Genomic DNA, 15,296 nt, shown 5'->3' with positions numbered 1-15,296 from the left:
AAAATATTTGTAACAATCCACCGTGTCAGCAAATAAAGCCTGCTTGGGTTAAATGACACCACACATAGAAAGGTAATGAACAGCACAAGGAAGCACAGGACCACTTCCCCACGAGGGGCAGAGACAAGGGCTGTGGGCACTCAATGAGGAAGACAGCATCGTAGGACGGTGTAGCAGGGTTACTTTGCAGAGGAGGGAGGCCCTGCTGGGTCCTACTGGGATCAGCAGGAAGGAAGGAAGTGGGGGTGAGGAGAGGAAAGGGCTGTTGGGGGCAAGAGGCTAGGATAGCTTGGAAGAGGAATTGAAACCTCGTGAATAGCAGAATAGCAATGGTAGCTTAACAGTCTGCATTCCTGAAGCCCTGCTGTGTGCCTGTCACACTTGTAAACACTCTGTACATGGTCTCATTTCATGCTGACCTGTGACCTTGGCAGGCAGTTAACATGATCCTCATGAGAAATGAAGCTCTCATGAGAGAGGTTGGGTTACTTACCCCGGGTGACCCAAGTGGTTCTGAGGTCCATGTTCTGAACCACCAACAGTCCCTCCATGGAAAAGGGGTGCAGGCCAGGTTGGCGGGAGGTCAAACATCCTGGATTTAGAAAACTGAGGAAGTCGGTGCCTTAGGAAAAGGAGAATGTGTTGTTCAGAATTTCCATATCCCTGGTCCACGGGTAGTCCCGGACTGCACTGGCCCGGACAATTCAGAGCCGACTTGTAGGGCCACAGCCCAGTGGAGGATGAGTTCTCACTCAGCAGGCAGCTATTCTCGGGAAAATGAAAACAGAATGACTCCATGGTGGTTTCCTCAAAAACATGGCTGAAGCGTTTACTGGGGGGAAATACCTCCCAGGTGAAAGCAGGCAGAGAGGGAGTAAAAGGAAACTCTGGGAGCAGCCCGAGAGAAGGCAGAATTAATAATGCAAGCCACAGGTGAGGAAAGAAGGTGGGCCGGTGTGTTGAAAGCACGGGGATATTGTTATTGTTACAATCAGAGACGGCAAATGTTGGAGAGAAGCATTTTCTACTAATAAAAGGTCTGATATGACTGAAGAGTTGACAGTGGCTGAGAGATAGTCTTCTTTGGGAAATGTGGCTGCTGAAAGGAATTCCCCTTTTCTGTTTGTGCAGCACTTTACAGTTTGCCAAGTGTTTTTTCCTCTGTAATCTATTTGACATTAGTGCTGTGAAGCATGGCATTGTCAACACTGAGTGACAAATAAGGAAGTAAGTTTCAAAACGGAAAGGTTTTTTTTTTAATAAATTTATTTGTTTTATTTGTTTATTATTTTTGGCTGTGTTGGGTCTTTGTTGCTGCACTCAGGCTTTCTCTAGTTGCGGTGAGCGGGGGCTACCCTTCGTTGCAGTGCACGGGCTTCTCATTGCGGTGGCTTCTCTTGTTGTGGAGCACGGGCTCTAGGCGCGCGGGCTTCAGTAGTTGTGACTTGCAGGCTCTAGAGCGCAGGCTCAGTAGTTGTGGCGGACGGGCTTAGCTGCTCCACGTCGTGTGGGATCTTCCTGGACCAGGGCTCAAACGCGTGTTCCCTGCATTGGCAGGTGGATTCTTAACCACTGCGCTACCAGGGAAGCCCCAAAAGAGAAAGGTCTTATTTGAGCTCCTCTGACTGCTTAGCTAGAGCTGAGAGCAGAACTCAAATCAGGCCTGCTAGCCTCCAGCATCATCTTATGTCAGGAGGACAAGCAGGGTGATCACAAAGTAAAGGAAACTTTGGGAAAGAAGCTACAGAGCTGCCTTGGAAAAGCTGAACTCTGTGGAAAAATTTCTGGGGACTCTATTCATGTATAATGACTTTGGAAAGTTTTTTTGAAATCCTTCCAGTTAAGACTGAATTCACAGGAACATCTTATTAATATATATTCAGGTGACCAGAAAAAGCAACTCTGAATACAAAGAGTTTGAATTATCTGATACCCCTTGTTCTAGCAGAAGAGTAAAGCATTCATTCTTGATTCTTTAAAAAAAAAAAAAAAAAAAAAAAGCCTGATTATTTGCCTTTGCTCTCTTTCCCCAAGGAGAGGCCTTTCTGTTTTCACTCTCTCCTTCATCATGGCACTTTGTTTTAAAGAGACTGAGTTTCTACTGGCAACGCTCCCTCAGGAACAGAGCCACCTCAGTGAGCTTAGGGATCTGGTTTCACCACTGAGTTTGCTGTAGTTCATGATACTTATTTTGACTTTTTCCATATCAGCATGGTGACATTTGAGTTCCGCAGTTTTGTTGTCTGATGCTCTGCATACACACAGGTAACCCCATTTCCAGTCCATCCCATTTCGTTCATAGTCTTGGGGTTTCTCCCTTATTCTAAAACCAAACCATTGATATCTGGAATTTTATTATCTTTCCACATTGTTGTCGATTGTTGGGTAACAAATTGCCTTAGATTTGGCAGCTTAAAACAACAAAGATGGGCTTCCCTGGTGGCGCAGTGGTTGGGAGTCCGCCTGCCGATGCGGGGGACACGGGTTTGTGCCCCGGTCCGGGAAGATCCCACATGCCGCCGAGCGGCTGGGCCCGTGAGTCATGGCCGCTAAGCCTGCGCGTCCGGAGCCTGTGCTCCGCAACGGGAGAGGCCACAACAGTGAGAGGCCCGCGTACCGCAAACAAAGAAACAAACAAAAAAACAACAAACATTCCTTAGGTCACAGTTTCTGTGGGTCAGGAATCCAGACACTGGCTTGCGGTCTCTCATGAGGTTGCACTTAAGTGTTCAGCCAGGGCTGTAACCATGCGCAAGGGCTGGAGGGTCCACTTCCAAGGTGTCTTGGGGCTGTCGGCAGGAGCTACAGCTCCTTGTCATGTGAGCCTTTTCATAGGGCTTCCCCCATAGTAAGGGACCCAGGACAAAGAGAGAGGGAGAGCACCCCAGATGGAAACTCCAGTCTTTGTATAACCTACTCTTGGAAGAGACATCCTATCACTTTTGCTTTAATCTATTCAATAGATGTGATCAAATAAGTCCAGTCCGCACTCAATCAGAGAGAAATTAAACTCAGTCTCCTTTAGAGCCCTTAATATATTAATAGTTTTTTTCCCCCCAGGGGCCGCACAGCTTGCAGGATCTTAGTTCCCTGACCAGGGATTGAACCTGGGCCCCAGGAGTGAAAGCGCCGAGTCTGGACCGCCAGGGAATTCCCAATCATAGTTGTTTTAAGTTCCCACTTAATCATTCCAACATCTTTTCCATATCTGAGTTTGGTTCTAATGCTTGCTTTCTCTCTTCAAACTGTGTTTTTTGCCTTTTAGTATGCCTTGTAACTTTTTTCTTTCTTTTTTATTGATGTACAGTTGATATACAATATTATATGTCACAGGTGTACAATATAGTGATATACAATTTTTTTGGGTCAATCCCAAGCTCCCTAACTATCCTTTCCCCCTACCCTTCCCCCCAGGTAACCATAAGTTTGTTCTCTGAGTCTGTTTCTGTTTTGTAAATAAGTTCATTTGTATCATTTTTTTAAAATTCCGCATATGTGATATCATATGATATTTCTCTTTCTCTGACTTACTTCACTCAGTATGACAATCTCTAGGTCCATGCCTTGAAATTTTTTGTTGAAAGTTGGATGTGATATATTGGGTAAAAGGAACTCCAGTAAGTAGTCCTTCAGTGATGTGTTGGTCAGGCGTGAGGGGAGGGGAGAGGAAGTGTTCTATAGTCCTCTGACTACGCATCAGTTTTTAGTGAGCCTGTGCCTCAGGACTGTGAACTTCACAAGTATCTCCACCCTCACTACCTTAGGTGGGACCGGATGGCCAGAGGGGACTAGAGTTGGGCATCTCCCTTCTGCTGGGTTAGTTAGGCTCTGATAAGACCCCAATAATTTAGGATCTGATAAAAGTCTCTCTTGAGGGCAGGCTCTGTTAAGAAGATAAGGATGCTCTGGTTATTTCAGAATGGTTACTTTTCCCCTCCCCTTGCAGGAAGCACCAGGGGATTTTTTAACTGTTTTTTTTGTTTTTTTGTGTTTTTTTTTTTGCGGTAGGCGGGCCTCTCACTGTTGTGGTCTCTCCCGTTGCGGAGCACAGGCTCCGGACGCGCAGGCTCAGCGGCCATGGCTCACGGGCCCAGCCGCTCTGCGGCATGTGGGATCTTCCCGGACCGGCTCACAAACCCGTGTTCTCTGCATCGGCAGGCGGACTCCCAACCACTGCGCCACCAGGGAAGGCCCCGCACCAGGGGATTTTTTTTTTCCCTGTCTTCACTGTGAGAACCTGGTAGAGCTCCTGGAGGTAAAACTCACAAAATTCCCCTCTCCCCTCGCACCCACACCCACCGTGACTGGGTCCTCCTGGAGTTTTTCTCTCTCAGATTTGTCCACACTGAGCCTCCAGCAGTTTGTCAATTACAGGTCAGGTTTTCTTACCTCAGCACTGCTTTCTATGGAGGTTTCTGCTCCAATAGGGTGTAATCCTCTATGTCTGTCTGTCTGTCTCTCCAGCTTTAGGGGTGTTACCTTGAGACCTCACTTCTGACAGATCTTAGTTGAATTGTTGATTTTTTTCAGTTTGTTCAGCTTTTTATTTGTTGTTAGGATAGAGGGGTGTCTTTTCTTTAAAAAAAATTTATTGAAGTATAGTTGATTTATAATGCTGTGTTAATTTCTGCTGTACAGCAAAGCGATTCAGTTATATGTACATATATATATTCTTTTTCATATATTCTTTTCCAAACTCCCAATCCATCCCTTCCCCACCCTGCCCCACAGCCACAAGTCTGTTCTCTACGTCTGTCCTATATGATTTGTCTTTCTCTTCCTGACTTACTTCACTTACTATGATAATCTCCAGGTCCATCCATGTTGCTGCAAATGGCATTATTGCAAGAGGGATGACTTTTAATTTCCATACATGTTAACTGCAAGCCAGGGGTTTTGTAACGTCATTATTGCAATCAGCATATCACCATGTTTCCTGGCCCATTTTCTGCTCAGTCTTATTGAGAAATTGCTACATGCCAGGCACTGTTTCAAGTGCTCTACTTGTATTATCAACAACGCTGTGTGAGTAGTACTGACTTAGTTTGGGTTCTATAAAAGCAGAGCCTACAGAAGCAGTTTGTGTGCATGAGATTTATTAAGAGCATGTTCTAAGGAAAACTGGTAAGGGAGAGAGGGAAGCAGAATAAGAAAAGAGAAAGTGCTACACAAGAATGGGATTTCAGGTGAAGTGTGGTCTCAGACTGATGCCTGGGGGCTCTGGAGTGTAAACGGTACCTTGTCTCATTGTTAGGAAGGGAGCAGAGCTTCTGTACCCTCACCTCAGCCAGTCATTAGTTACAAGCCATGATGAGAGCCCTCCTACTTTTTCCATTTTATAGATGAGAAAATTGAGGCCCAGAGAAGTTGAATAATTTGTTCAAGTTCACATGACCAGGAAGTGGTGGAATTGTATTAGGACCCCAGGCATTCTGGCTCTGTGGATATATTTTTATTTTGCACTTTATAAGGAATACTCAACTAATCTCATTTGACTTTCCAAAAGCTCTCTGAGGTAGTTGGAGCGCCAATGATTATTCTAAATTTTCAGATGAGGAAATCGAAAGTCAGATCTAGGTTTTTAAAAAGCTCTAGGTCCTGGTCTTGTTCTGTCTCCCTGTAATGTCTTGCTCTCTTAAATCAACCAGAGTTTGTTTCACTGACCGTATGATTAAAACAGTAATCACCTGATTTAGGAACATATAACTTGATGGGTATAGAGTATCTATAAGCTATTCATACGATTGAAATGGAAAACCTCATCTCACCAATAGGGGAGGGGCCCTAGCTTCTGAGATGTTATTTTAATTTTTTTTTTTTTTGCGGTATGCGGGCCTCTCACTGCTGTGGCCTCTCCCACCGCGGAGCTCCGGACGCGCAGGCCCAGCGGCCATGGCCCACGGGCCCAGCCACTCCGAGGCATGTGGGATCCTCCCGGACCGGGGCACGAACCCGCGTCCCCTGCATCGGCAGGCGGACTCCCAACCACTGCGCCACCAGGGAAGCCCTGAGATGTTATTTTAAATCACAGGCTGGCTGGCTCTCAGATGAGTGGATTTACTGCTTTGTAATTGCAAAGTAATAACAAGAACAGCATCCTGCTGCTGAATTCTTTTTTTTTTAAGTATTTATTTATTTATTTATGGCTGCGCCGAGTCTAAGTTGTGGCACACAGGCTCCAGAGTGCATGGGCTCTCTAAGCAGCACCTGGGCTTAGTTGTCCTGCGGCATGTGACATCTTAGTTCCCCGATCAGGGATTGAACCCATGTTCCCTGCTTCGGAAGGTGGATTCTTAACCACTGAACCACCAGGGAGGTCCCGGTGCTGCTGAATTCTTGATTGCAGAAGAGTTAAAAATTGTGTAAAAAGAGCTTATACACGGAGGCAACTCAGGATGTTATTGGAGAGAATCATACAATTATTTATTATCTTCATTGATATTCTTGAAGAAAAGGAATTACAAGTTAATAAAGAGGTTATAAGTTTCAGCAGAAAAGGAGGAAGGAGAAACTTGAGGAAAAGCTATTCCATCTGGGGAAAAAGAACTTGAAATGGAGCTTTTAAAGTCAGCTTTTAGGAATATTTAGTTTCCCCCAAATCTCAGGAATATAAGCATGCAAACAGGACAGAGTTAACACTGAAACAGCACAAATGACAAATGTGTGGTCTACATTTGCTGCTTCTGTTTCTTATTCCTCAATTCCTTTTGAATCCTCCATAGTCTGATTTCCACCTAGTTATTTGTGGATGCTCCCAGATTCATTCTCTACTCTTTCCCTGCTCTGTCTGTATCAAACCTACCTTTCTGAGTAGATCTGGTCCATGAAAGGAACTGGCAGGAGGCTAAGGTGGTTTCTCGGGCAGTGGTTCAGTCTCTGTCATTTCCGGCTCGGTGGACTGTGCCCTTTTCCTGTAGTCCCAGCTCGGGAAGGCAGCCTCCGCCACTGTTCTCCTTCCCACCAGAAGTCCAGGTTTCTGGCATCACCATCTCCTTCTTTTGTTCCGTCAGGCCCAGGGGTGGCAAAAACTTCGTGGCATTGCTAATCTCTGTGTTGCCTCATTGCCCATTTAGCTTCTCAGCTCTTCCATCACTTGGTTAACCAGTTACTTGTACTGAATTTCCTCTACTTGAATTGCCTCTCCTCACTTTTTAATTATTTGTGCCTCTTACATCTTGACCTCTGCACTTTTCTTTCCACACTGCTTTAACTAAGTGAACTCATCTACTCTCATATCTTCAACCATTATCTTCACCTCACCGGTACCATTTTTCTACCTGCCTAGAGGATGTCCCCACCTCGCAATGCTGCAAAACCTTTGAGATCGAGATGCCCCAAGTTACTTGGCGGACAGAGGTGATGGTGGGAAGCTTATTGGCTCAGAGATATTCGGAGATTGAACATCAGTGGTAGGGAATAGCAATAAGTATAAAGAATATTGTGGGATAGTGACATGAAATTTAGATGATTTTTCTGCTTTCCACCTGCATGGCTCTAGTCCAGAATCTCAAGCTGCATTGCCTACAGAGTTCCAGGCAGGTAACAATTGAGTGAAGTGGGCAGGATGAAAGAAAAATGGTCTCTTGATTTATGTTTTTTTTGATGCAGAAACACTTTGTGTGCATATTAAGACACTGTAGGAACCCTCTTCCCTTCCATAAGGAAAGTGTTCTCTCCCATTTTTCAGGAAAAATTCTGCCCTCTTGGTGTATCTTTTGTTTTCCTACTTTGGTATAGACTTACAGGTTTTCCCCCCTATCCAAAAGTAGAGAGTTCCTATGAAACCTTTTGTAAGCTGAAAGACGTAAAGAAGCAATTACCTTAGGACACATTTTGCTAACGGATGCACAAAATAAATGGAGAGAAAACACAGATTCTTACAGACACAGCTCAAAGCTATGGCGGCCTGATGCTGAGATCCTGAATGTAGTTCCTGGGGAGGGAGTTTGGTGGGGCCGTTCTTGCTGCTTGGGCTGCGCACTGACTCTGTAAAAGCTTGCTGCAAAACAAACGCTGAACACTATTTTTGCTTTTTGTCTTTTGTAAAAGCGAAAATCCTTTTCTGATTTCTTTCGGTTGGCGAAAACAGGTACTAACGTAGGTCTTTCATAAAGTGAATTGGTGAAAAGCGAACTTTTCAAAAGCAGGGGATACCTGTAAATCCAGAAAAGTGCTTTTCTACTATAAGTAAACACCCCTGTTTACCTTAAACTTACACAGTGCTCTGCGTCAGTTATATCTCAAGTTTAAATTTATTTATTTATTTTTGGCTGCGTTGGGTCTTCGTTTCTGCGCACGGGCTTTCTCTAGTTGCGGCGAGCGGGGGCTACTCTTCGTTGTGGTGCGCGGGCTGCTCATTGCGGTGGCTTCTCTTGTTGCTGAGCATGGGCTCTATGTCCCCTGCATTGGCAGGTGGATTTTTAACCACTGCACTACCAGGGAAGTCCTCTTAAGTTTAATTTTTATCTTTTTGTATGTCAGTTGTATCAATAAAACTGGAAGAAAAAAATATGCAAAGTTAAAACAAAGAAAGAAGACACCCCTGCAAGCCTAATGCTGATTGACACCTCCAGGCTGAAAACTTGCCTTTGACCTCAGTGTTAGGCATGGAAGACAAGGTGGTGATGCCTGAGGAAATTTGGACAAGGCATGCCCTGTCTAAAGGGGCTGCAGTTAGCTCCACAGCTGAGTGTTGCCCTCTAGGAAATGGGTCTGGTGTTGCTGGATCTTCCAATTTTTGAAGAAAAGCCAGATATTATATTTCTATGTGCTATCTCCTGATTTGAAAACACTTGGAAACACGTGCTTTCTTTTTTTTGGTATGCAGGCCTCTCACTGTTGTGGCCTCTCCCATTGCGGAGCACAGGCTCTGGACGTGCAGGCTCATTGGCCATGGCTCATGGGCCCAGTCGCTCCGCGGCATGTGGGATCTTCCCGGACCGGGGCACGAACCTGTGTCCCCTGCATCGGCAGGCGGGCTCTCAACCAGTGCGCCACCAGGGAAGCCCCCATGTGCTTTCTTTGATTTGAAAACATATATACACATGTTTTATTGGCCAAACAAAACCTGTCTGCATGCTGAATTTCCTGTGGGTTTGGTTTGTGGCTTCCAGTCTAGTCTCAGTCTGCGTGCTAAGTCAGACCTATTTCTTTCTCTCTTTTTTATTTTGCGGTACGCTGGCCTCTCACTGTTGTGGCCTCTCTGGTTGTGGAGCACAGGCTCTGGATGCGCAGGCTCAGTGGCCATGGCTCACGGGCCCAGCCACTCCACGGCATGTGGGATCTTCCCGGACCGGGGCACGAACCCCTTTTCCCTGCATCGGCAGGGGGACTCTTAACCACTGCGCCACCAGGGAAGCCCCAGACCTATTTCTTTAAACCAGTGTCTTTGAGGTAAAGACACATGCTGGGGTATTACCACAGCTGTTCCTAATCCTTGTTAAATCTGCTGGATGTTTTTTGTTTCTTCGCCAGATCCACTCTTCACGCCTCTCCTTCCTTATCTCTGTCCTGGGAGGCTGACTGGTGTGTCCTTCCTCGATGGCCTTTCTATTTGGCTTCTGGCTGCTTTTGGCCAGTGAGAGGCACAGGTGGGAAAGGGGAGGAAGGGAGGAGAGCGAGGTCTCAAAGTAGATTACACTCGCAGCGTTAAGAGAGATCACCCTTCTTGGGCCATGACTTTGGCCTATTACTGAGGAAATTATGAATTGCGTAATGTTTCAACCCGTTATCCAGAAAAGCTAGATCTACACCTCAGCAGCTATGGTCCTTGACCAGTCTTGCTATAGAGTTGCAACCACGACCTCTGACAAAAGTTGCAATTTTTCTCAGAGGTCTTGGTTGCAACTCTTGTCTGAAGCAGGATTTTGCTTCTTATTGATCAGTCTTCCCCAGATTGTCACTTCAGACACACTTCCTGCCTCTAGCTTTTTATATAACAGTGCCAGTAACAGGCATATCTCTTGCAGTTAGCAGTTCTGGATGAATACAAGGTTGCTTTTACTTTTTTAAAGCAGTATTTGCGGGCTTCCCTGGTGGCGCAGTGGTTGAGGGTCCACCTGCCGATGCAGGGGACACGGGCTGGTGCCCCGGTCCGGGAAGATCCCACATGCTGCGGAGCGGCTGGGCCCGTGAGCCATGGCCGCTGAGCCTGCGCGTCCAGAGCCTGTGCTCTGCGACGGGAGAGGCCGCAACAGTGAGAGGCCCGCGTACTGCAAAAAAAAAAAAAAAAGGCAGTATTTGCAGTTCATAGACACCCTTGACCTTTGCTTCTATTCCATTTCCCCAGGTAGGATAATCACAATTGCAACACTTTGGTAATGTCCCATACCGTTAAATATAAGACCCACCTTTTCACGTTTCCTTTAATGTGGACATGAAATCCCACCTGCTTTCTCTCTTTGTGTAATCTCCAGTCGCTTACTCCCCAACTCTTCTCCCAAGCTGTTAGCCCCTTCATGGTTTCATTTCTTTATCCTTCCTGATGAAATTCCATGGTGTGTCTCATCCTTCAGTCTCTCTCTTGCTGGCATCCTTGCTTCCTTTGTCTCCATGTCCATCTACTACATCTTGCCTGCAAACCACCAGCTCATATCTTTTTCACTTCTGAGATGCTCCTTCTCCAGAACTTGGGTTTCTGAAAGATACTGGAGACGGTCACACTACATGGGTACTGGTGTAGATGTAGGTTTATAGCATCCAATGTCAGTGGAGTGTACAATCCTTTAACATTTCCTCCAACCCTCTCCCACTCTTCCTAGGCACCCATCTCTACTCCAACTCCCTCATTTTCTGTGGACAGTCTTATTTAATATGTTCCAGGAAAAAGACATGATAATTGCTCCCATGTACACATTTTCTGCATGGGAGCAGTCTTTATCTCCCGTCATCATGCTTTGTTGATGAGTCGCTCCTATCCAAGGCTCATCTGAGAGCTGAAGTGCTACCTCTCTGATCCCCTCCAAGACTTCAATCTGTCAAATTTACCTTCTATTTTCCATATTTGTGTCCTCTTCATCTTCATTGCTCGTCCCTGCAGAATAAAACCACTTTCAAATCTTTCCCATTAGAGAACTTTGACAACAAAAGAACATCTGCTGATGACCCAGCTCCACTTCTAGATATTCCCCTCCCCACCCCCATCTCTCTCCTTCCCTGCTCGGTCAAGTCTCATGAAGGGGCTGTCTACACTGCCTCACCTTCAATTACTCTTCAATCCTCAGTACTCTGCTTTCCGCCCCCATCTTGAAAAGGTTACCAATGATTTCCCAGTTGTTAAATCCAATAGACACATTTTGGTTGACATTTTATTTGACCTTTATGAGACATTTGACCTTTTGGACCACTCCATTCTTGAAATCCTTCCCTTAATTTTCTTGGCACTCTTCTCCTGGTTAGTCTAGCTGTCTTCTTCTTACTCAGTCTCCTCCAGTTAGTCCTCAGTTTTGGTTTTCCCCAGGGGCCTCCTCTCAGCCTCCTGTGTTCTTATGCTATATCTTCTTTTTGGGCAGTCTCATCTATGCTCATGATTTCGCTTACCACTTATGTGCTGTTATTCCCAAACCCTCTGTGTCGAGACTAAACTACTCTCCTGAACTCTGGGCTTATACAGTCAGCGTATTTTTGTTATGTCGTCCCAAGGTACACAAACAACAATACTTCAAAACAGAACTGAGCTCATTCTCTCTCCTTCCAGCGACCCCCATCCCCACCTCACCTCCCTGGAATGCCCACCACTCGTTATGTCAGTGAAGAGAACTATCAAAGCCCGCGTCCCCTGGGTAAGAAATCTGGGCATCATTCTCAATTCCTTCTTTTACTTTGGATAGACTGATTAATTGGGAGTGTAGAAGCATTTTCTAAAAATGTCTGGGGCTTATCACCTCCTGTCCAGATCCATTGCCTCTCGTCTCTAAGTTTAGGCCCCTCTGCTTTCTCCTTTAGAAAGAGATTTATGTGTGTGTGTATGTGTGTGTGTGTGTGTATATATATATATATATATATATATATATATATTTTCTATTCTTTTTCTGATTCTTTTCCATTATAGATAGGTTATTACAAGATATTGAATATAGTTCCCTTGCTATACAGTAGGTCCTTTTTGTTTATCTGTTTTATATATAGTAGCGTGTACATGTTAATCCCAAACTCCTAATTTATCCCTCCCTCCCCAGGCCTCCACTATCCCGTTTGATAACCATAAATTTGTTTTCTATGTCTGTGAGTCTATTTCTGTTTTGTAACTAAGTTCATTCGTATCTAGAAGATTTCTGAAGCTCTGTGGGCTGCCTCGTGAGTGGCCGTCAGGCCTGCTCAAAGCTCCAGGATTCCCTGCTGGGCTGTCACGTACCTGCCAAAGCACAGCATTCAAGGCTCCCAAGAAACCAGCCGTGGAAGGCTTCCTTCTTGAGGAAAAATTCTTTGATTTATTCAGAGATCACAGAGGCTAACACAGCCGCAGAACAGAAGAAAATCTGGCTTCATTGCTGTTAAACCCGGTTCAAAGGCTCCAGCTCCTTGAGCTCCCTGCAGGCGATTTTACTATTCCCCAAAGGTAGATCCATTTGGAGCCTGCATGGCTGTGCTAGTCCGGACTTGCAGATTTTGTTATTTTCCTCTATCTCATCAGTGAAGGAAACAGCTTGGAATGTAGGTTCAGGAATACAACTTCCTTACTGTTCCTCCCCCCACCCCCTTGGTATCTCAGATCTTTTCCTGCTATCCCCTCCTCCCCTCAGCTGCCAAAGTGATCTTATATTTAATCAGACTCTTTTCCTCCTATCTCCTATAGGCAGCACCTGGCCAAGAAGGTAAAAGAAAGGACATGCGGGCTGTTGGGTCTGGGGAAAGCGTCACGTGTAGTTCTTCCTGTTGAAACTTAAGGGCTAATACCAGCCCTCATTCAATTAGGTAAAGCTCTAAGCTCTCTTCAAGTTTCATCTCAAGCACCTGATTTCCCCAAGCAGACTGTGGGCCCCACATGCTCCCCTCACTTTGTGCAAGCTGCCCCGCCCTCCAGCAACCTCCATGGTGCCATTGTTCTGGGCCCGTCTTCCCATTGCAGTGTCAGCTCCATGAGAGCAGGGCTCTGCCTTTTCTTCTTGATGTTCCCAGGGCCAAGCACATCCTGGGCACTTTATTAACGTGTGTTGAATGAACAAATCAAACGTCACTACCCTCCCCCGCAATGGAAAAAGTCAAATCAACAAAAAACTGACACCCTCTCTCATTTGGATGTACCATCATACACCTGATCACGTAGATTAGAAATGTTCAAACTTCCCTTTTCTTCATTTCCCAAATCTAAAAATTAAAAAACAAAAACCCCCCCCATTTTTGTCGCTTCTTAACTGGGCTGGAATTCACTCTCTGTTGTCCTTTCCTTTAGTACCATGCTTATCCAGGTTCCTGTTTTCTCTGACCAGGAATTAAGATTTTTTTTTCCCTTAAACACCGCTATTTGAGTGAGTATGCCAGAATCTAATTGGCTGTAAGATTCTATTCCAGAGATGTTAACCTGGAGTTCATGGAGGCCCCAGAGGGTCCCGTGGATGGTCTTTAAAGGTCTGCAACCCTCTGAAATATTATGCGAATTGTTCAATATGTGTGTGATTTTTTTTCCCTTGGAACAATGGTCTACCTTTCTGCTTCCTTTCGAAGGGATCTGTGTTCCCCTCCCTGGTCCTCTCACCTTCAAATTTTCTTATCCTAACACAAGTGTACCTGGGCCCCTCCCGAAGCACCATTCGCATCGTGCCAGTCTCCAGCTTAGACTTGCCTGCCTCCTTTCAATGCCCTCCTTGATTTGGCCCCATCCTACTTTTCCAGCCTAATTTTACCCTCCTTTCTCGTCTTGAACCCTTTGCTCTAGGTGGCCTGCTTTCCCATAGTCCTAACTTTCCTCCTGCACGTGACAGTGATTCTAGGAGACTTGGTTTGGGATTCCAGGTCCTGGCTGGAATGAGGGGGACTCTCTCTGGCACGGAGCTCTGCAGAAGGTAGTGCAGAAGGTGGAGAAAGCTGGGTACACATTGATAAGTGGACCCAGTGGATCCTTGTTGTCTGAGCCGGGAGAGGTGGCATTTTAGAGCAGGACAATCGTGGAACTGTGCTCTGGAGGAGAACCCTCAGAGATGTAATGATCTGGTTTAATCAGCCAAGAAAATGGAAAAAGGGTAGTGGTTGGCTGATGTTTTGGACCAATCTGCTCATGGAGGATGGCAGGAGGGCTCTGGGGTGGGGAGTGAGCAAGCAACAACTGAGGGCAGGTGGAGAGAGCACACAGGGCACTACTCCAGGTCAGCTTCAAGGAGACCAGCAGAAGGTAGCTGGTCAGTCAATCAACTGATATGAATTGAATGGCTACTTCATACCTGGCAGAGCTCTATCCGTGGGTCTGCATTTCAGGAGCTGGAGTTTAGTCATGAGAAGGTGACTAAAGATATGGCGTTGGTGGTAGAGGAATTGGACATTGGATAGATTACGAAGGCAGGGATACAATGACAGGGGCCCGAGGCAGGAGTCTCACTCCTCACAGAATAAAGCAGGAGTGTAACTGGACTTCTTAACCTGAGACTATGAAAAGAATAGGACTAGCAGCCAGGCCAGATTCCCTCCTTAATCCCAAAGAATAAGTCTTTAGTGGTAGACTTTCAGGCGCTATGGAAGATAATAGATAACAGCTCACATTTATTGAGCACTTTCTACATGCTAGGTACTGTTCAAAGCATTTCATGTGTATTATTTCATTTAAGCCTCACGACAGCCTTGTGAAGTAGGGTGTATTACATTATTATCCTTATTTAAATTTTTTTTTTAAATTTTGTATTGGAGTATAGTTGATTAACAATGTTGTGTTAGTTTCAGGTGCACAGCAAAGTGATTCAGTTACACATATACACATATCTATTCTTTTTCAGTTTTTTTTCCCATTTAGGTCATTACAGAATATTGAGCAGAGTTCCCTGTGCTATACAGTAGGTCTTTGTTGTTTATCTATTTTAAATATAGCAGTGTGTACATGTCAATCCCAAATTCCCAGTCTATCCCTCCCCCCAGTCCACCCTTCCCTGCTGGTAACCATAGTTTGTTCTCTTAAGTCTGTGAGTCTGTTTCTGTTTCGTAAATAAGTTCATTTGTATCATTTTTAAGATTCTGCATATAAGTGATATCATATGACATTTGTCTTTCTCTGTCTGACTTACTTCACTTAGTATATCATTCTTACTCTTTAAACAAGGAAACTGAGGAGTGGAATGGTTAAGGAATAATTTGTACAAGGTTACACACACTTA

The 15,296-nt window shown here is 45.3% G+C and overlaps 1 long non-coding RNA gene across 2 annotated transcripts; it reads right to left on the bottom strand.

Moving 5' to 3' along the window:
• Positions 1 to 6,182: 6,182 nt before the first annotated feature.
• LOC117201406 (uncharacterized) lies at positions 6,183 to 12,546 on the bottom strand. 2 transcript variants are annotated; one of them, XR_007476034.1, is made up of 4 exons: positions 12,353 to 12,546; positions 10,987 to 11,032; positions 10,388 to 10,646; positions 6,183 to 8,495 (listed from the first exon to the last, which is right to left on the bottom strand). It is a non-coding gene; the product is annotated as an uncharacterized LOC117201406 (long non-coding RNA). The 2 variants fall into 2 exon arrangements; XR_007476033.1 differs by having other exon boundaries at positions 10,388 to 11,032.
• Positions 12,547 to 15,296: the final 2,750 nt, after the last annotated feature.

Source organism: Orcinus orca, chromosome 2 (assembly GCF_937001465.1).
Source record: "Orcinus orca chromosome 2, mOrcOrc1.1, whole genome shotgun sequence".
NCBI classification, from domain to species: domain Eukaryota; kingdom Metazoa; phylum Chordata; class Mammalia; order Artiodactyla; family Delphinidae; genus Orcinus; species Orcinus orca.
The sequence above is the reverse complement of the archived record's forward strand: the minus strand, read 5'-3'. Positions and strand labels throughout refer to the sequence as shown.